Here is a 22,214-nt window from a genome sequence, read left to right on the forward strand (position 1 = left end):
ATAACTGATTCAGGACAAGTGACCAGGAAGCAGGAAACAAAATAGCAGGGAGAAAGGGAGGGGGGTGTCTCTGAAGGACAAAATAGGGTAGGGGTGGAGACCAGCTTCCTGCTTACCAAGTAAGGGAATGGTGTTTACAACATCAGATGTGGGCTCAAAACCTTCCTGGGATTTTCAAGAAAAGGGAAAGACTATGAGGGAGGAAAGATGAAAAAGTAAGACCAAGGCACATAGGAAGATGTCTCCTAGTGCTTTCTGACTCCACCATTTGTACAGCATCCCAGCATCTCCGTTCAGATCCTCACAGGTCCCTGACTGAGTTTTACAGATGAAGACAGCAGTTCCACAATGGCATCACTAGGACTCAGAGATGTATGGTGACTGTCCCTCCTGGGAGTCTTTCTAGGATATGGTATCAATTCAGACCCTAAGCCCGGATGCAAGCTCAGCCTCTTGACTCACAGGCAGATTTCTTTCAAGCCACTAGGCTACCTTCTGCCATATTTCCCAGCCAATTCTTAAGACCTGAAAGCACCTGAAGCATTTGGCTGTTGGGAGCCGCCCCCTGACCCCACCCAAGCCGGTTTCCTCAGAGGTTCCTTTGCTTCTTTGCCAGGGAAGAAATAAGAGGGGTGTCCAAGATGGAGTAGCTATACCTGCCCGGTTCAGGTCAGGGACCTGTCACGGAGAAGCTGAATTCCCTTTCCGCGCTCGATCCCCGGCTCTGCTAGTTCCTCAGGAAAGCGGATTAGGAACTGGGGTTTCTTCCTCCAATTTCAGAGGGCCCCAAACCCCTCCATGGAGAGCAGTAATGGCTGCTCCTTTGTCTCGATGCTTTGCCCTACTTTCAGAGATGCTTATTCATAGCCTGTTATCGTTCTCTACTTCATTGATGATCTACATCAACTCTCTTGTCCTCAGCTTCAGATCCTGAGCTTTCTTTACCCAAGGAAGTAAAGATTCCAAAACTTCCCATTGCTTTCCTGTGGCTCTATTAGCGTTCAGATCACTCCCAGCAGCCTCTGGAGTGCTCTGAGTCCTCAAGGCAATGCCACACACATACAAGTCATGCAGATAGACTATCTGGATTGAAGCCTGGCTCTGCCTCAGTCTCCACATCAGTAAATGGGAATGCCCTAGTTTGCCTTTTTGTTACTGTGAAAGATGTCACAACACAAACAACTTAGGGGGAGAGGAAGTTTATTTCAACTTAGAAGTTACAGTCCATGCCCTGAAGGAAGTCAAAGCGGAGACGTGCGGTCAGAGCCTGGAGCAGAAACCAAGGAAGAAGTGATGTTTGCTGTCTCTTACTTCCGGGTTCACGGTCAGCTACCTGTTTCATACAGACAAGGCTTACCTGCCTAGAGATGGGTGATGCCACCCATAGTGGGCTGGGGCCCTCCTACATCAATTAGCAATCAAGAAAATGCCCCACAGACATGACAGCAAGCCCATCCAAGGGAGGCAACACTCCAATTGAGATGTCCTCTTCCCAGGTTTGTCAGGTTGACAAGCAAGAGTCGTCATCACGGGGCATGCGCAGTAAAGAGCACTTGTGAAGACCGAATGAGTTCCCACGATTCATTCAAATGGAAAAATAATAATGACTTTATTGATGTACTAAATATGTCTTCGCCTTTTATGATAAGATTGAGTCTGTATAGCTGAGGACAGCTCTTATAGCAGAGAACAGTGCTGATGCTTAGTGCTGCTACTGTGGCCACAACCGTGTAGGGGTAACTATGGGGTTCGTACCATTGCTCCTAAGTGTCCAGAATGAGAGTGTATCAGTTTGACAGTGACTTCCAGTGTATCAAGTGTTACTCTACATCTCAACAGGCCGTGGAGGTGAGTAGCAGTTTTTCGCCTTTCATATGAGCACAGTGAGGCTCAGAGACACAACAGTTGACATAGCCTGGATCATCTAACCAAGAGGTGGAAGACCCTTCTCTTACGTCATGGGTACAGCCACCAGGCTTTCCTTACTGGGAATCTTCATGTCCTTAGAAGAGTGACCCACTCAAGGTCATTAAAGCTTAACCCATCAAATCAGAAATAGAACCCAGGTCTGCTAAAGTAATTTTCAGTCTGGCTTCGCATTCATCCCAACCTTTTGCCTTGTTGGCCCACTTCTAAGCTAGATACATTATCACAACAAGATCTGTTTCTGAGTAGCTGCTGCTCACACAGAAAGAAAGGGACCGATACTATTGTGTTGAGAATTGAGGATATATTACAACTTGAAGAAACAGACCATGGACAACATAACAAAGGTCCCAGTTCTCAGGCCTCTTGGGTTATCATGGTGCCATTCACTCCAGACACTCCTGTCTATTCTTTCTCTCGGGATATGACACCCTCTGGTATCTGAGATTGCAAATGGGATGTTCAGGCCCCTCCATCCATGCTATCTCTGTGGAGAAAACACCGTCAGGTCAGGTTCCCAAGGGAAGCCCACTGTAGGCTGCTGAGTTCTGCATAAGCCCCACAGGATGGTTTGAGGGTTCCTCCACCCTGACAGTCTCCTGATGTGGTTATTTTTAAGGAAAGTTCCACAGAGCAAAACCTCACAGGGACACTGGTGTTTGAGGGCTGGGCTCTTCCTGCCTCCCTCTGGAGAATGGTTTTGAGGTTGAATCACTGAACCATTCAGCAAACGTAAATAAATAAGGAAAGGAAGGGAATCTTCCTCAAAAGGAATTGTGCTGCCTCTTCCTTTGACACAAAGCATCTGTCATCACCAAGGAGTCGACAGCCTCTGTGGGACTGTCCTTCATTCCAGAGGCACCCACACTGACGAACCCACCCTTTCCCTGAGAGAGGGGACGAGGAACAAGCTGCCCATGTTCCACAGTCTTTGGGTAGGTCGACCTCAATGTTGTCGTCGTCGTCGTCGTCGTCGTCGTCGTCGTCGTCGTCGTCGTCGTCCTCCTCCTCCTCCTCCTCCTCCTCCTCCTCCTCCTCCTCCTCCTCCTTTCCTCCTCCTCCTTTCCTCCTCCTCTTCTTCCTCCTCCTCCTCCTTTTCTCCTCCTCTCCTCCTCCTCTCCTCCTCCTCCTTCCTCTCAAGTAAAACAAGAAATGGCCTGCCTGAGGTCTTATGAATTTGCTTGGTTTTCTCTGGGGCTCACCCACTCCTTCTTGTGACACGAGCATGTAGTTTCCATGGCCTACCTCTTGCTTCTCTCTCCTGTGCCAGTTTTCCCTTGACTCTCCCCCTTCATTCAAAGAACAGGACAGACAGCTCACCTGATCCCTGAGTCTGAGCCCCTAGCTTTGAAGATCTGGTGAATGAAATTGGGATAGCTGCAGAGACCAGACCTGGGACTCATGAAAGTTTAGGGGAAGAGTTAAGGCTAGAATCACAGACACACAGCTCCCTGAAGCGTTTGACCAGTCATTGAATTGACTAGACCCCAACACTCCAGCCTTCAGGTGCTGCCCTTGCATGGGTGAGCTCCTGGACCCCATACACTTGCATGGGTGAGCTCCTGGACCCCATACACTTGCATGGGTGAGCTCCTGGACCCCATACACTTGCATGGGTGAGCTCCTGGACCCCATACACTTGCATGGGTGAGCTCCTGGACCCCATACACTTGCATGGGTGAGCTCCTGGACCCCATACACTTGCATGGGTGAGCTCCTGCACCCCATACACTTGCATGGGTGAGCTCCTGCACCCCATACACTTGCATGGGTGAGCTCCTGGACCCCATACACTTGCATGGGTGAGCTCCTGGACCCCATACACCTTGAGGGCACCCCTGCTAGATCAAAGGGCTGAGAGATGGAATGGGACAGTGAGAGGTGTATTGTAATGGGCCTTCCATATCCATTATGCCAGGTTTCTCTGACCCTTGTCTCAACTACTTGATCAGTTTCGAGGTCTCCTAGGTCATCACAGCAATGTCTTCCTTTGAATTGAGCCTGCTCAATATCTATTGTAGCACAGTATCCATCCATCGCCTCAGCTCCAAACTTAGGATTCTTAGCATCCTAAGAGCATCTGAGCCACGGTGACATATTGCCCATCCTTTCTCCCTGTTCGTCTCAACACTGCCCCTCTCACCCAGTGATGAGGCTCATTCATAAGCCTGGTGAACCTTAAATAATGGAGATAGAAGCTGGTGTGGACATGGCAGAAGCTACTCTGGGAGCACCATAGGGTGGCCTGAATGTACTTTCCGTCCATCTGTCCTTCCATAGTAGGACACACCACCTTCAAGGCTCAACTGCATATTCACTACAAGACCTAAGGCAAGTTAAGTTGCTGGTCATGTCTGAGCCCTGTTTCCTTGTTTCCTCTCTTGAGGAATCTGCTTAACAACTCACCTACTGCTACTGCGAGGACAGCATTTTATGGTGTTGCTTAGGGGAAAGTGCTTGGAAGTCCTTGTTTCTCTCATTCATCTCCCAGTCATAGAATGAGGAGAGCGTTTAGCTCAGACCCCCAAACTCTTTTTTTTTTCATCTTTATTAACTTGAGTATTTCTTATTTACATTTCGATTGTTATTCCCCTTCCCGGTTTCCGGGCCAACATCCCCCTAACTCCTCCCCCTCCCCTTCTATATGGGTGTTCCCCTCCCCATCCTCCCCCCATTACCGCCCTCCCCCCAACAATCACATTCACTGGGGGTTCAGTCTTGGCAGGACCCAGGGCTTCCCCTTCCACTGGTGCTCTTACTAGGATATTCATTGCTACCTATGCAGTTGGAGTCCAGGGTCAGTCCATGTAGTCTTTGGGTAGTGGCTTAGTCCCTGGAAGCTCTGGTTGGTTGGCATTGTTGTTCATATGGGGTCTCAAGCCCCTTCAAGCTCCTTCAGTCCTTTCTAAGATTCCTTCAACAGGGGTCCTATTCTCAGTTCAATGGTTTAATGATGGCATTCGCCTCTGTATTTGCTGTATTCTGGCTGTGTCTCTCAGGAGAGATCTACATCCGGATCCTGTCGGCCTGCACTTCTTTGCTTCATCCATCTTGTCTAATTGGGTGGCTGTATATGTATGGGCCACATGTGGGGCAGGCTCTGAATGGGTGTTCCTTCTGCCTCTGTTTTAAACTTTGTCTCCCTATTCCCTCCCAAGGGTATTCTTGTTCCCCTTTTAAAGAAGGAGTGAAGCATTCACATTTTAGACCCCAAACTCTTAGACTTAAAAACATGACAAGCATAGCATTTCTAAACATTCAATGGTCAAAATTTAATTCAAGATCACCCAACAAAACTGACGTGTCTACCTGTGTTACATTTCACGACTTTACCTCAGTCTTGATTCCAAACACACAGCATGGGCATTTCACACTGAAATGCCTAACACAGCTCAGATCTGAGACCACTGCATGTTATAAACTGTGGCATTTTTACTGCACATTCCTATATAAGAAAAAAAAAAACCATAATGGTTAAATTTGAGAAAACAAAGACAATACTCTCCTGCCTCTACTCCTTAACATGCAAGTATCAGATTAATATATCTTTGTATTGTGTTCTGTTAGAATGTTTGATTTTTAAAATTACTGCTTGAGTTTCTGAGTGGGTTTTGTAAAAAACACATTCGAATGGAGTTTTATCTTGGGATTAGGCAAGACTTTCTAACAATTTCTGAAATGGTTGGAACCATTCTTCTATCATTTTTTTCGGAGCTGGGGACCGAACCCAGGGCCTTGTGCTTGCTAGGCAAGCGCTCTACCACTGAGCTAAATCCCCAACCCCCCTTCTATCATTTTGTGCCATGTATTTATGCAAAGTAGCATTCTCAGCAATGACTGTTATAAAATCAAAATGTAAGTCAAAGCTGGATTAGAAGGGCCAGAGTGATGGCTCAGCGATTCAGTGCTTGTCTCACAAGTGTGAGATGCGGTGCAAAGTTCACATTCCCAGAAACACACATACCTGGTGGCCTACCTGTAACTCCAGCCTTGGAAGGCAGAGACAGAGGATCCGAGAGAAAGCTGGGTAGCAAGACTTGTTTATATATTGCCAGCTTCAATGGTTTTTGTTACAGCAACAGAAATGAACTAATGCAGGAAACTCAGAGGGAGAGACCAACGATATATACAAACAAGTCTGCACAGCCAAGACTTGGTCTGACCTCCCTGAAGCCTCATTAACCGAGCCTAGCAGCTCACATCATATTAAATTTAACACAAAACACTTTCAGTATTCACCTCCTCCACACAATGCAGCCACCATGAAAATTAAGGTAAGGCAGCACTCTGGTTTCTTTGTTTGTTTTAAAATAATTACCAAGAAGTGTTGATCGGTTAAAAAAAAAAATCATGTCACTAACTTTGACCCAGCTTCTGGTATTTGAGCCACTAATGAAACATCTCACTCAGCCCATGTTTGTCCCTGTGTGTGTGTGCATGTTTGTTCTACTCATAAGCATGAACATGAGTCCATTTCACTATGTCTTCCAGTGGTATTATGGGACAGGATTCAGAAATAGAAATGCATGTTACTTTATTGTGTTTATTTTTTCCTATCACAATCAATGATGTGTAGTATTTTTTATTAAAAATCATGCATACAGTGAATTGTGAATTTTCCTTGAACTAATGTTAAGTTCACACAGTTCAAGAAGCATCATAAGATGGTTTTAGAATTTTCCTCTAGGTACAGACACTAATCAAGTGCTGTTCCACTGAGTTCCGGGGCCAGCCCACTAGATATTGGTTATAGAAAAAGAACATTGGGTGTTGGATGAGGGTGATGTTACTGTGGTAGATTAACAGGCACCAGGACAGAATGGAGACAAACTTCTCCTTGTGCTTCTGCTGAGGCCAGAAGAGTGGAAGCATGGAAACAGGAGTCTAAAGACCTGAGTTCAAATCTTATTCTGGCAGATCTCAATGTTGAAAGCCAACCAAATCTTCCTGGCCTTTGTGTCTGCATTATAAAGTGATCCTCTCAGATGAGAACTGAGGGCAGGGGAGAGTCTTACAATGTGACAGACTATGGCTCTGGATCATTGTTTGAGGGATCCCAAGGATCCTTCTGGGACAATTGATGCCTTAGGTCTTGGAGTGATAAAAGTGTTCATTGGTATGAATGGAAGACGCCATCTTGGGAAGATCATTTTATTTCTCTAGGCCTTCGATTTATCCATAGTGAAGTCAGAATTTCAAACATCCTACATCATTAGGATTTTAGACTCATCGAGTATCACTTCTAAAAGTACTGGAACTTAGTGGTTCCCAGCACATGCTAAAAGTTAGTTTCCTTCTCCCATCCTCCCCACCTTCTCTGACTTCTCTAGACCAACCCCCAACCTCTGCTCTGTTCCCTAGCCTTCTGTCCCAGAGTTAGGGGAAGATGGAAATGGGTTCGGGCTGAGTCTCCACAGTATTCCTGCAGAGGTTCGGAGTTCTCTGACTACTCCAGAGAGTTTCTACTTCCCTTTACTAGGCCAATTATGGGGTCTCTGGAGATAAAATAACTGATAGCAAGTCTCTCTGGGGGCTTCTCTATCCCTAACCCGAAGCCATTCCCTCCTGCAAGCCAAGGAAAGTGGCCGCTTAGTCTGGTGTCACAGGACCCAGAATCCATGGAGACCATCAAGTTACCTTCCATTTCAGCCAGTGAGGAGGATGCAAACCACCACTGCGCCAAACATAGTGTTTTCTGGACCTCTAGGTTTTCATCCAGAAAATGGGATAGAGTCCTATGCTAGAATTCAGGCTCCCGGAGGGCGGGTCACTCCCTTGCTCACTCCTGCGTGGGTAAAGCCTGGAATAGCTCCTGGCCCTGGGTACCACTCAGTCTACTTGCTGAATGACCGAGTGAAGGACATGGTCTGTTCACTATACAAGTCTGGCTCAAGAAGACGCTCAAGAATAAAGATGCTTTTGATGCTCGAGGTTTCTAGGCGACTGAACTGATGAAGATGAAGGTCATCTAGAGACCTTAGGTGCTGGAAGCTAGGGGGCTTTTCTGCGTACGGGGAAGCCGGTGAATCTCAGTGGGCCTGGGAAGCCCTAGCTTATCAAGCCTAACTCCCTATTGAGGAGTCCTTTGGTGTAGGGATCTAGCTATATGAAAGAAAACCTTTTCTGAGACCCTTGTCCCTAAGGCAACTCCCCATGTGTCATTGTCACAGGGCAGCTGTGGCCTCTGGAAACGGCCTGAGTCAGGAATTAGGAATTCTTGGAGGTAGCCAAATGGTGACCCCTTGCTGTTGTTCTCTGAGACTGAGAAGGCGAGTCTGCTTGTCTGGTGTGGAGTCACATGGCAAACATCCGGGAGACCCCAAAGAATGGTGACCTTCTCTCCACCCACGCACCTCGAACTCTTGGTCTCACCAGGCTCTAATATTAAACTTTCCTAGAGAAGAGGCAGGCTGAGACTAAGTAGAGAGGCCTTGCACGTGACATCTCACTCAGGCCAAGCTGTCTCCTGGCTCCCTGGAGGCGAGGTCCACTCCCAAGGGGAGTTGGTGTACAAGACTAACCTGACCCTTCCTGTGCTTAAGTGGTTCCAAGAGAAACTAGTGCTTTCTCCAGAGTACTCAGCTTCTCCCTTAATGGGTCCCAGATCTTCCCCTCACCCTCCCTCCAGTTCTCTGTTCCCACACGTTGTCATCCAGAGAGGCCAGCTCGTCACATGGTCCCCCATGTGTCCTTCATGGGCTCCTCATGTATGCTCTCCCACAACAAGTATGGCATATACCTCTTATGGGTACTTTATCCTTGCCCGGCAGCCATCTCAGCTCAGGGCCTCTGCTGAATATAGAAGTCACCGACAAAGAAACCAGGGATCCGGGGGGAGGACAAGTTATGAGGCAGGTGCATAGACTGCAGGTTCATCTGTGAAATCAGATTGTTAAGGCTTCCCATTGAACGTGGCTACATGGTTAGACGACGTTGGCTGGAAGGAACAGCAGGGAACTGGCAGAGATTAGGGTTCAGAAAACAGAAATGGTGGCAGTGTTAGTGGTCTACATAACTTAATGAGCTAAACAGAAACATTAGAGAAAGAGAATGATAGAAACATATAGAATCTCAGGGGGTAGAAATCTAGAAGCTTGCAATGGAACATTTTATAAGGAGACTGACCCAGAGCCCTACAAACTCCATCAGCTGTGGCTCTGTGAGAAGTCCAGCTCACATAAGAGTGAGATTTGGGTAACAAGGAGAGAAGCTGATTGGAGAGGGAATGGAGGGGTGTGCTGTAAACTGAGGGGGTGGGATGTCAAGAAACAGCGACCCCAGCATAGCCAGAAATTATGAACCAAGTTTGAGGCCTGAAACTTACCATACAGCTTAATAAAACCTTACTATGATATCCCCTCAGTAAGGATTCATTTAGAAAGGGCTCACCACATCCACTGCTGAGGGAGCCTGGGTTCACACAGTCGCTCAGAAATGACTGGGTGAAGGCATTCAACTCACTGAGCGCCCATCAGAGCTGAAGCACGTGCCGTAGGAAGTGATTAGATAATGGTGGTCTGACAAGTTGCAAAGCTTTCTGTGCAGGAGAAAAGCTTCCCCCTCTGGCTGGTCCAGATTTTGGCTTTCACTTCTCCCAGAATGCAGTTCTTCGGGTAATTCTCATTTGAGGGATCCATTATTTCAATGGTCTAATGGCCAAATTGAGAAAGATGTGTCTCTCATCCTTGGAGGCTGGTTCTAGATCCTTTCACCACTTCCTTGCCCAGGCTGGGGCCTGTAGTCAGTACTCAGTGCTGACCATGTCTTCTCCTCTGCTGACCCAGCTTCACCCCATTTTTTTTAATCTCAATAATGTCAAGGCTTTAAAAACCACAACTGTGTCTGAACCTGTGTACACACTCTGCCTAGACGTCTGATCAGCATTCCACCTGAAACTCAACTTCCCTTCCCCCTAAACCTGCCACACTCTGAGCCTCCCCATCGACGTTAGCTTAGGCACCTACACACTCAACCTCAAACCCTGGAGTCCTCCTGGTGTGCTTCTTATTTCACCCTCCTCCTCGACGTCAGTCTAACACACCACTGTATTTTATAGTTCCTCCTGATAAAGACTTCCCAGCATGCAGCTGTCTCTCCACCGCTCTGTAGCTGCCTAACCACGTGTTTCTTTTCTGTAATTGCTTGCTTTCAGTAAGATGGCCCTCTGTGTCTTCAAGCTCCCCAGCAGATTTGATTAAACAATGCCAAAAAGTATCATCTATCAAACATGCTATCAAACTTGTATTGGATATGTAAATGATTTTGATCTATTACTGTTCCTTACCTCGCTAACCCAATACCCTATGAATGATATCCATGCCCTTACAAGAGAGACCCCAGAGAGGTCTTCAGGTAGTTCTGCCACAGTGGGGTACAGAAAGGGAACAGCCGTCTATGAACCAGAAAGTAGCTCTCACCGGTCTGTATGCAGTGTGATCTAGAACTATGCCGACCAGCCTCCAGCACTGTGAGGAAGGAGCAGCCTCTGTTTATAAGCCACCTACCATGTCTGGTAGCACTGTAAACCAAGACATCTAACATGCGATAGTTCAAGATAACCGAGCAGAGACAGATACTTAGAAAAGAGGTGGGATGAAGGGACAGAATGTCACAAAGGTTTCAGCAAACCATGATGCAAGGAAGCCCAGGAAAGAGATCCAGTATGTTTGAGTTGTTCCCTAAGCCAGAGGTATACCACAAGATGACTAAGAGGCAGGGGTGGGGGGCATGACAGAAGCCACATATGCTATATGGTACAGAGACTAGGGGATGTTCTGTTAATGTTGCATCCAGGCTGATCCATGCCACCCAATTGCCATCCCACCCTGGTACAAGAACAGCCTAGGTCTACCTGGCTGGTCACTCTGAAGCTAATGAGTCCACTGTGTAAGGAATCCCATCTGAGCACCTTCCAAACTGCACTGTGATTTGTCATGTGACGGTCAGTCTCCTCCTCAGTGGCAGACAGCCCTAGCGTCTCATCATGGTGGCTCACAACTGACCAGCTCTTACAGTCGAGACAGCAGCCTCAAATGCTGGATGAATGACAGCCTCATTCATCTCTCCCAGGAGAGGAAGAGTCAAAGCAGCCCAACCACTCTCAGGGTTGAGTATCTTCCATTCAGTCACCCCCTCTGTTCTCGGGTTTACAGTTTCCCTGGAGGTAGCTGTCAGGAGACTTGTTTTATTGCTATGAAAACTGGAGCCCCGAAACGTGCTGTGTGCCCAGTGCTACAGCTTACAGTCGGCAGAGCCGGAATCGGAAGCCAGCTCTGTCTGACCCTGAGCCCCGTGCCCCTTCTCCTGTTCCACCTTCCATTGAATGGCAGAGTATTGAGTGTCGTGTGCCGACTACCACACTGCCACATCGCAAGCATAGTGTCTCATTTAATCCTCTTATGAGACTCAGAGTGTCCCCTTGCTACAAATGGAGACGCCAATGTTCAGTGAGGTCACCTATCTTTTTTTTTTAAACATTGGAACTACGTTCTTTGTAAATATTTTCATTAAAAAACGTTTGCCAGGCATGGTGGTATATGCCTTTAATCCCAATACTCTGGAGGCAGAGATAGGCAGATCCCTATGAATTCCAGGACAGCCTCAATAAGTTCCAAGACAACAGGGCTGTGTAGTGAGACCTTGTCTCAATTTTTTAATAGAATATATTTTAAGAATATCCTTCCCCCTCCCCTAACTTCTCCCAGATTCTCCCACAACCCTATGCATCCAACTTCATGTACTTTATTACACACACACACACACACACACACACACACACACACACCAAAAAGATGAAAGTCAAAACATTAAAAAAAAAACCCAATAAGACAAAAAATACCAAATTGAAACAAAAAACACATAAAAATGTGTTGGTAGGGTTTGGGCATTTGGCTCAGTGGTAGAGCGCTTGCCTAGCAAGCGCAAGGCCCTGGGTTCGGTCCCCAGCTCTGAAAAAAAGAATAGAAAAAAAATGTGTTGGTCACCTACTCCAGAGCCTGTGGTTTATATATCCTGTGTCACTATGTTGGAGAAAACTGATCTTCCTTTTCCCAGCAGTACCAAAAAGCTTCCTGGTAGAGGTGGGACTTTGCGTACACTTTCCCCTCTCCAGGGGTCAGTGATCTTAAGTTAGGTCATCCAGAGGTGAAGATTTGGTACTGACTTAAACCTGGCTTTGTTCGACCCCCAGGCCGAGTTTTCTTAAGACACAAGGAGTCAGTGATCCTGGCTGGCTTACCTCTGATGATGGGTACAAGCCAAGAGGGGCAAGTGCTGCCTTCTACCTTGCATCAGCTTGCTTCAGTCTGTCCCAGCTTTATACACTATAATAATTAGTACACCCTTCCTGTGGCCAAACCCAAGGGTAAATCACAGAAGACCCAGGACAGGACATTTCCAAGACTGGAAGAATGCAGCAAACGGCAATTATGTCCTCTGACCATGGACTGTGGACTCATAGCTGGACACTGGAGGGTATCCGACTAATGACTCCTCGTGAATGTCCCTTTTAGTTCCTCAGATGATGGGATGAGATGAGAGCCGCGCCCTGGCTGTGCAAATACCCTGCTTGGGCTGAGCCCAGAGTGTTTCATTCTCTGTTGCAACTATCCCTAGGCCTAGACCTAGAAGCTTCTAGACTCTGCACAATCTAATCTTCCAAGCTGACTGATTCAAACTAGCTTCTCTCAGCTTCTCACTGAACTACTCTGCTTGGCCTCATACGAACTTGGCAATATGTTCTGATCTTCTGGCTTCTCCGCATTCTCTGGCTTCCTCTGTCTTCACCTGCGTTTAGCTTGTTCTCTCTACAACCTGTCTTTTTAAAACTGTCCAGGTAAAACTGCCACACACACACACACACACACACACACACACACACACACACACACACACACTCACTCACCACCACCACATTACCACATCCTCTCCCTGCACTGGTCTTAGCAGCCTCTTTCCTGTGCTCTTCTCCTGTGGATATGTCCTATCCCTGACTCATTCTTTCAAATCCTTCTCTGATTCATCTCAATTAGGCATCACTTTCAAAAATGCCTCCTTTCTACACACTAACTGTATTCCATCCAGACACGTTAAATAATACTGTAATACAGGATAGGTATGCATTCCAGCTGGGTCATATAGACCTAGAAGGTCTTTGGATGTGATCCTTTGCCAAAGCAGCCATGCCGTTGGATTGAAATTCCTCTGCAGCTCCCGAAAGAAATAACTCAGCGGAGTGGTGGGCAGCTGGGCACTCAGCCTCTTGACTCTTAGTCCTTAGGTTTAAACTGATTGCATTTGCCAACTTTGTAATCTTCTGGGCATCGTCCCTTCTCAACCTCACTTTTCTTGTCTGTAAAATGGGATTAATAGTTGAGCAGCTCATGGAGTCACAGCTCAGATGAAAGGAAACCACTGTGATGTGGTACTTGGTAAAAGCCGTATCAGGTCCAGTGCTGTGCTTTTGTTTAATGTAAGGGTAAAGAATGACTACACTAAATTCAGGAGAGAAGCCAGGACCCATAGGCAGCACTTCCCACCTTTTTCTTGTTCTTGGATAGACACCAGATCTGAAATTCAGCTGAGGGAATTCTCTCTCAGCCTTGCCCTGCTCACATCAAAAAGAAAACAGTGGGTTTGAGCCTACCCTGCTTAGCCCTTGCATTTCTTATGAGAGTCAAGCAAACAGATTATGTGGGAGTATTATGTGGAACCTAAATGCCTGAGAAACGTTATCTGTACTGTTAAGCTTGTTCACTGTTCTTGTCCCCCACCCCACCCAGGCTCTCTCGAGCCAGGAAGCCTCTCTCCCACCCTTTCTGGCCCTCGTCTGCCCTGGAATCTCTCTTGGCTCTCCAAAAGGCTTCAGAGCACAGCACAGCTTGTCCAAAGGTTACTTCCAAAGCCTCCTGCAGCTGAGTCTGGGCCCAGCCCTTCCTCCTTGAAAATGTCTCGCCTAATGGGAAAGAATGTGGGCTGAAATTCAGTCCCATTCAAGTGTATGAGCACCCACTGGGTCACTGCCAGGTGCCAGGCCCTGAACATTGAGTACCGGAAATGAGCAAAGTGGTCTCTGCCCCCAGGAGCTAGGAGTCTAGTTGGCAAACTGGGACATCACATATACCCACAATGGCATATTTGTGTCTAGCCTAGAGGAATCCAGGAAGGCTTCCTGGAGAAGGCAATATGGGAGGAGATACTCATGTCTGAGTATAAAGTCTTTAAAGCATGCTGGATCCTTTGTCACCCTATACTGTCTCCTTGTCCCAGGTAACAAAGATTTGCCCCTTCTTAAAGCTAAAGGGATTCTTAAAATATAAAGTGTGTCTACAATTTTAAAGAAGCCATAAAACTGAAGTACCTTCCTTACAGATGCCCAGCTGGACCTCCTGGCAGCTTTTATGTGAGGACTAGTGTTTCTTCTGGGGCATTCATTTCCAATCACACTGACCTTGAGGAAAGGATGCCAACTGTTCTTAAAGCAGTCTACGGTGGGGTGGGGGGATTCTCATAGCCCTCTAACCTGCCTCGTAGGCTGCTGCAGTGAACTGCACTTAACAGTTTGTACCAGCTCTTACGTCCACCTGGCCTTAATTCTATGAAGTGACTCCATCCAGCCTGCTTTATAGGTAAGGAAACTGAGGTTCAGACAGAAATCTTTGGGGTGTGGCTGTGAAACTAGAAATTGACTCCAGAAGTCAGAGCGCCCTGGGTCAACATCTTGATCTGACTACAAAGCGCAAAGCCTATTTGGGAACGAAGGGCTGTGTGACTGCTTCCTGGCTCTAGTCTCCTTTTTCTCCTCTGAGATTGCCTTGGAAGGAGCTGGGATTGCTGGTGGCCATATGGCTCTTCTCTGTCTTTACCCCATCTCTGTTCTCTCCAACTCCATACAACCCTGCAGCTTTTCCTGTCCTTTTCATCTCTCTTAATCACTTACCCGTGACACTCCCTCTCCTCCCTCTCTCTCTCTCTGTCTCTGTTGCTCTCTGTCTCCCCCACCCCATATGCGTGCGTGTGTGTGTGTGTGTGTGTGTGTGTGTGTGTGTGTGTGTCCACCTCTTGTCCTTGCTGTGTCTCTTTTCTTCCAAGGTCTTCAGAGATGTCAGGGACCTTTGCTCTGCTAACAAGGGCAAGCATCTTGCAGGCCTCTCTGGCCTGACAGCCTTAAGTTTCCAGGCAGCAATCAGGAAAAAACTATGGAGAAAATCAGACAAGCCCCCACCCAAAGGCTCACACCCCCTTGGCAAGACAGGAAAGAGAGTTCCTAGAGAAGAGGTAACTAGGAGATGCTGGTCAGCAGCATCCCACCTCGCAGGCTCTCTGAGGACATCTGGGGTGAGGAAGTGGAGCCCGCCCTCTCGCTGCAGGCTACAGCAGGAGAGACGGACAGTGAGCACACAGCTCCCTTAAGCAAAGGGTGTGGAGGGGATGCATGGGGAAGGAAGCCAACAAGAGTGAAAAAAGGCAAGCTCTGGCTCTCCTTCTGATCAGGGTCGGCACTAGGAGAAGCTCAGAGCTCAGAGGGAGAGGAAAAGAGTTTATTGTGTCCACATTTCAGTGGAATGAGTTAAAATACTAGCTCTTCCAGGTTTGTAGGGATGCCTGCTGGACACTTGGACCCCCTTCTGGGCCCCTAGTCCTTCGTTCTCTGATAGCTGTGGCATCTCAGAGACGGTGTAGTATTTTACTGGATGAGTCTGCAAAGCTGAGCACAAAGTTTGGCATGTACTGGGCACTCGATGAGCGTGAGTCCCCTTCCTAGAAAGTCTTCCTGTATCAGTCCTGCTCCAGGGCTCTCTCACCCAGTGCTGGTCCTTACAGCCCTGGGACGTGCCCTGTCAGCCTTTCTTGCTTCAGGCACTAGCCCCCATGACTCTCATGGCCTTTGTTCTTGTTTGCTTTTTAGGACTGTTTTCTATATGCGTGGTCTCATCACTTCCTTGATGCTGTGATTTAGACGATTCAGGTGTCATCCGAGGGCCCATATGTTTTAAAGACTTAGTCCCCCCCCCCCCGCCGTGGCCATATTTTGGGATGGTGTCATTAAGATGTGGAGCCCAGTGAGCGATTTCTGGTTCATTGATGGCATGCACATGAGATACCCTGTAGGTGACATTTTGACATAAAAGTCTTTTTTTTTAATCACCAGAAACCTCACGATATTTTAAGTAAGTCTGCAGTTTCATGTTGAGCCTCACTGTTAGCTATCATTGGCCATGGGCAGCTTCACAGGGCCCCTGAGTAGCAGGTTGCCTGCCCTGTGGTCCCTGCCCTAGTTGGAAGAGACTCAAGTCACTCGATGACTACTGGTACCAGGATGGCTTGGAACTGTTTACAGAGCTAGTCAAGGATTGGTTGTTGGGTAGGTAACATACTGAATATTCAGCCTCAGAGCTCAATTAGGCATTAAACTATTGTGACTTCCAACGTGGGCCAGCCACTCCCCCAGAATGCTTAGGAATCTATATCAGTTTCCTATAGTTCCCAAAGCCATTGTGCTTGTGCATTTGCTCTCTCTCTCTCTCTCTCTCTCTCTCTCTCTCTCTCTCTCTCGTGTGTGTGTGTGTGTGTGTGTGTGTGTGTGTGTGTGTGTGTGTGTGTGTAATAGCTGAGGTAAAATTTTATAATGATCAACTTATGGTCAACTCTAGAGGTCTTTGATTCATTCAAAGAGTTTGATTAATTTATTCTTACTCATTGTTCAACATGATTAACATGTTGCTTTGGGTAAATGATTTGGTTTCTTTGATTCTTCCTTTATCAATGGAGGTTGTACATCGCAGGCTGCTGGTGGTTATTGGTTATTCAATAGACTAATGAATCACATGCTCAGGAGAGGTCCTGGAACCTTCTCCCTGCTCACTGTGACTGCTTTTGTTTTCTAGTGTTGCTGTTAGTGTTGTGATTAGATGAAAAGATGGAGAGTGTTTTTAGACATAGAATACTCTGTGGGGCATGGAAGCCCTATTATTTCACACTGCACATGAAAAAGCAGGCCACAAAAGTGAAACAGAAAGACCATATGGTTAATTGGAGGGACACAGGCTCACGACTGAGGTACCAATTTCACCTCTTGTGCTTCTTCTCTAGGTGACCTTGAGTGAATGGCCTTTCTCCTTTCATCCTGTTTCATCCTCTGTAAGGGAAGACATCTGCATCACCACAGAATAGGCACTTCTATAGTTGCCATGGTGATGGACTTCCTGTCTCTTCCCATCCCTCCTCGACTACTGAACTAATGAGCTTCAAAGCTCTGGTCTTAGATCTTTTTCCTTCTGCCCTCTGCTCTCCCAGAGGTTTACATGGAGGTCTGTGAGAGCTCCATCTGAGCTCCATGAGCCATTCTGGTCCAGGAAGCCAGGAATCTGCAGGCTTTATCTTCCTATCCGGTGAAATGGAAAGTTTCTAATGGGAAAATTAAACACCTGCAGAGTTTTTTTTTTTAAATTATAATTTCATATTTGTTTTCTCTTAGGTCTCGGTAGTAGTTTAATTACTGATTATGGTCATGAGTTTGAAACATTTCACTTGAAATAGTTCACCATATTATGATCAGTAACAGCCTTGAGAAAATGTTGCTTTATTGTGAGAAGTCCGCCCATAAAGTCCAGCTGCCTCATGCTATTTTAAGTGTTGGCAAAGAGATGTGCATTAATGGTCAGCACTGTGCTCTGTGAGATTTTACAGCCTGCCTCATGAAGTAAGTATCGTAGGATGGTTAAAAAAAAAAACTGGATCCACAGTCAGGCTGCTTGGGATTTAATTCTACCTCTGACGCTTTGGACGGCCTGCTGACCTCTGTGTCTCATTTCCTCGTCTCACAAATATCCAATTCTCTACATGGTTGCTTGAGAACCAGATGTGCTCACCAAGATGAAATGCTCAGGACAGCTCCTGTGTCAAGAGGTGCCTGCCTGTTACAAACTCTCGCCACTCTCCTCCTACATTATGGCTTCAGAAGAAGATTTTGGAGTTTTTCTTCAAGTCCAAGATATAAAGATGCCGTCATCTACATTTCCAGCTACTAACAATAAAATTAGCCAAGGATCAAATTGGAGTATTTATCTATAGTGACTGCACTCCTGTGCCCTAAATTTCCATTAGTCCCCCTTACCTCTGATTATAGAGCTGTGGGCTTCAACACTCAGAGAAATCCATATTGGGACAGACCATGAAGTTCATCTCATCTGATTACTCTAGGCACTGATGTATGCCAAAGCCACCCTCCCTGTACCACTCAAATGCCTCATCCGCTTACCACATCCTGGTCACCCCACCTTTATCTCTGTATGTCTCTAATTCAAACAAAAATTCTTCCTTAGCTGTGCTCCAAACTATTGCTGCAAAAGTAGCTCCTGACCGGCCATCTTTGTTTGCTACCCTCCGATTTTCTCCTTACTCAGGGCTCACATCCAAACTCCCTAAACTTCTCAAGGCCAAGACACCCTCCACCATTACGAGCTACATTTCTTCTCCATACATAGCCTGGGTCTCACCTAGTTTTTAATGCCAGGCCATTTTACAACTTGGTTACTTTGCCTGTGCTGCTCCCCCTAGCTTCTCTTCTCTGACTGCCTCCTGCACATCCAGACAACACCCTCTGCTCCAGGATCCTGGCAAACTCCCCCAAAGGATGTCAAGGCTCCATCCCTCGACACTTCTGGTTTTCACTGTCATCGTCTGTTTTGTCTTTCTCCAGATATGAGTGACAGCTCCTTCTTCATGTTCCTGACTGCTCCTCCCAGGCTCAGTTCACCCTGGTGCCCAGAAGGCATTTCTCCCAATGAAGAGGCAAACACAGGATGGTCCCATTACAGGACCCCACCCATTGCCACTAGTTCCATTCCTAGGCCTAGCCTTTTCACATGGCATCATCTACACATTTGAAGGCAGTTTTCCTGTTCCCTGGATGCTCTCTTCTCCAAGTCGGCATCCCTAATTGGTGGGGGATGCTGTTCCCAAGTACAGAGCCCTGCTAATCCTAGGCAACCACACTGCCTCCACGCCTCAGCCCCTGCCTAATCCCCCAGGCCTACCAGCCTTTCTGTGTATGGTTCAATCCAGAGTCCCCCTTATCCCTGTCACTCTTCTCTAGATAAATTCCAAGTATTTAGTGTCTTCTTAAAACTGTGTCCTCTGACATGGATCCCAGATGCCTACATGGTCAGCCTTATGCAGGAATGCTCCCTCATTTGCTTCCCCATTTGTTCCAGCTGTTAAATGGTTCATAGCATAGAAAAAAGACTAACCCTGGACTCTGTTGAGCATAGGTTCAAACTAATTCTGTTATCTGTCATTTAAATAACTTGTGCTGATGTTTGAATTACTGAACAGCTTGCATGGCTCTGGAACTGACAGCTAAGGACCACAAGCAGGATCCAGAAGCCCCAGTTGAACTTGTGACCCCTTTATGGTTAGGGGTCACGGGGTAGGGGGGCGCATGGGAAGTCAGGGCACCAGCAAATTGGCCAGCAGTATACAAACATAGTAATATTTGGATGGCTATCCCTATGTGCACTGGGTGGCTATCCCTCCTGGATATGGCTGGAGTCCAGGACTTCCAGTTCTTATAGCACCAACCTTTTCGTCTTGATAGTAGAGTTGAAAATAGTCCCTGCTGTTGGGGATGTTGAAAGGACACAATAATTAATGTCCATCTACCCCTAATTAGGAAATAAAGAAAACAAGTGAGCTGCAGTCAGGAGGGGTCTCCATAACTACCTGAGAACTCTTAGAAGGTGAGCCTCATATGTGCATGTTAGATGACCAAGATTAGGAACATGGACCCATACCCCACAATATCTCCAAGTCCCCAGCCTCATCTCATTACTTGCTGAACGTTCCAACCACACTGTGCTCTGTATCCATTTTTAACTACACCCAGTCTTCTGATCACCCCATGCCCATGCCTACTGCTCTTTTGTTCTGGAATGTTCTATCTTCTTTTTTTTCTGGCTAACTACTCATGCTCATATATTAATATTCGGCTCACACGTCTCCTCCGTAAAAGCCTAGCTCTGACTGTGAACTTAAATTGGGGGCCTGGGTTTTACACTGAATCCTGAGGCCACAGGAAGCCAGCAGGCTATAACTGGATGCAGCCGGCCTCTATGGGAAATCGGACAGGAAGAACTTCTATACAGCCCTCTGCGTGTGCCAACAGAGCCAGGAAAAGGGACTCTGCCTGTGAGGGGCTTTGATGCCTCACCTTTCAATGCCCGTTTCTTCTCCGAGCCCCGTGTTGCTTGTTTCTTGAAATAAGTGTGGATTCTATTTGGTCCACACCCAGGGGAGCAGGCGTTTGTGAGCCATGCACCACGTCAAGTGCTATGTTTGGTAACAGAATTCCTAGACCTAAGGACCTCGCTTCCCAGAGAGGGCCTGTCTATCCTCTGCTGTTAGCAAATCCGATACCCACTTGAAACAACCTCCCACTTAAGTCGGTAGATAAGCTGCTAAAATCCAAGAAGTCAACAGATGCAGATAGCACAGTATCATTCAGCATGGTGCAGGGTCAGCCTGGAATAACGTACGAGAGAGTTGCGATTAGTATTACTATATTATTAGACATTATTAGACTATGTGATTAGTAATAATATAACACTATATTATCACTATTGCTAAAGCTGGTGAGCTCCTGAAATGTCAGTGGACTTATCAAACCACAGATTCATTTCTTGCTCATGAGACATCTGATATAGGCAAAGAAGTCCTCCTCCATCGGTCTATCCTGTACACATAGCCTCGGGTCGTCTGAATGGGGAAGGAGAGTAGATAAAGGAAGCATGTCAACTCCTAACTGCCTCTGTCTAGAAGAGACATCTCGATCTCATTTCTCTGAATCTATTGGTCAAAATGGGTCAAAAGACTTAACCTGATTCTTAGGAGGATAGGAAATATGTGGTAGCCCTGGACGAGTTGGTGATGAATACCATTTCTCCTATAATTAATGCAGCGGAGAAGAATATACTTGCTTCTCAGCTCATTTGCAAGAAAGGTTTGGGAACAATGAGGCACCTAGAGAAAAGACACACAAGAATGGCTCAGGGAAATTACTGGGCTTTCCAAATATTCAGTTCCTTCTCTGCAAAGCGGGCATAGTAGGAGTGGCCAGCTCCATGGAGCTGTTTGGAGGCTTGCATGATAAACATGGTGATACAAAGGGGCTGGCTGGCCCATTGCCTGTTCCATAACCATGAAATTGGTCAGCAGCTATTTACCTAGCTCTTTGGCTCAGTGCCAGTGAGCAGTGATCTCCCCCTCACCCCGAGTGGTTCTTTTCAGTTCTTTTATTTGAGTCTTCCTGTAGCAAGTCTCTCTGTCTTTCTGTCTCTGTCTCTGTCTCTCTCTGTCTCTCTCTGTCTCTCTCTCTCTCTCTCTCTGTGTGTGTGTGTGTGTGTGTGTGTGTGCATGTGCACGTGCATGCATGCATGTGCTTGTGCACTTGAAGAGGCCAGAGGAAAATGTGAGCCATCCTGTTCTGACACGTATTCTTTTGAGCAAGGTCTATCACTGAACCTCGAGCTAGGCTTGTTGACCCTGCAAAGCCCCTGTGATCTTCCCATCTCTGCCCAACACAACACTGGAGTTACAGGCCAGTGGGAGCCATACCTAGATTTTTAAGATGGGTGCTGGAATCCAAATTCAGATAAGCATACTTACCGGTCAAGATCTTCCCCCTCCCTCCCCCTCCCTCTCCCTCCCTCCCTCTTCCTTTCCAGCTCCTGCATTATCCCTGTTAACTCTACCTGTGAAAGGGTAGAAAGGGAGCTGACAGCACTCATCACGTAAGATCGCTGTGGGGGCTTGCTGTTTAAAGTACTAGTAATGCAGTTATCTGACAGTAATCCAAAAATGCTAGGGAATAATGTTGGAATGGGAGGAGTGGGTATCTTACAGGATGGAGTAACGGTCAGCAGCAAGAGAGAAAGAATCAAACAGCAGCCCAGCAGTGGTGGCACTTACCTTTAATCCCAGCACTGGGGAGGCAGAAGCAGGTGAATCTCTGACTTTGAGGCCAGCCTGGACAGCCAGGGCTACACAGAATAACCCTGTCTCAAAAAACCAAAAGAGAGAGAGGAGAAGGAAGGTGGAGAAGGGAAGAAGGGGGACTAGTAGTAATAGTGGTGGTGGTGGAGGAGGAAAGGGAGGAGGAGGAGGAGGAGGAGGAGGAGGAGGAGGAGGAGGAGGAGGAAAATGACTCAAACAGCAACATAGATGAATCTTAAAAATTCTACCTTGTGCAAAAGATGCCATGTGAAAATAATCCCACTTAGATGAAATCTAGA

General features: G+C 46.9%; 1 protein-coding gene across 4 annotated transcripts in view; it reads left to right on the plus strand.

The window, feature by feature from the left end:
- The window catches only part of Syn3 (synapsin III), a 448,670-nt gene that overhangs the window by 238,535 nt on the left and 187,921 nt on the right, over positions 1–22,214 (plus strand).

The sequence above is a fragment of the Rattus norvegicus genome, chromosome 7 (genome assembly GCF_021556685.1).
Source record: "Rattus norvegicus strain SHRSP/BbbUtx chromosome 7, alternate assembly SHRSP_T2T, whole genome shotgun sequence".
In the NCBI taxonomy this organism is placed as follows: domain Eukaryota; kingdom Metazoa; phylum Chordata; class Mammalia; order Rodentia; family Muridae; genus Rattus; species Rattus norvegicus.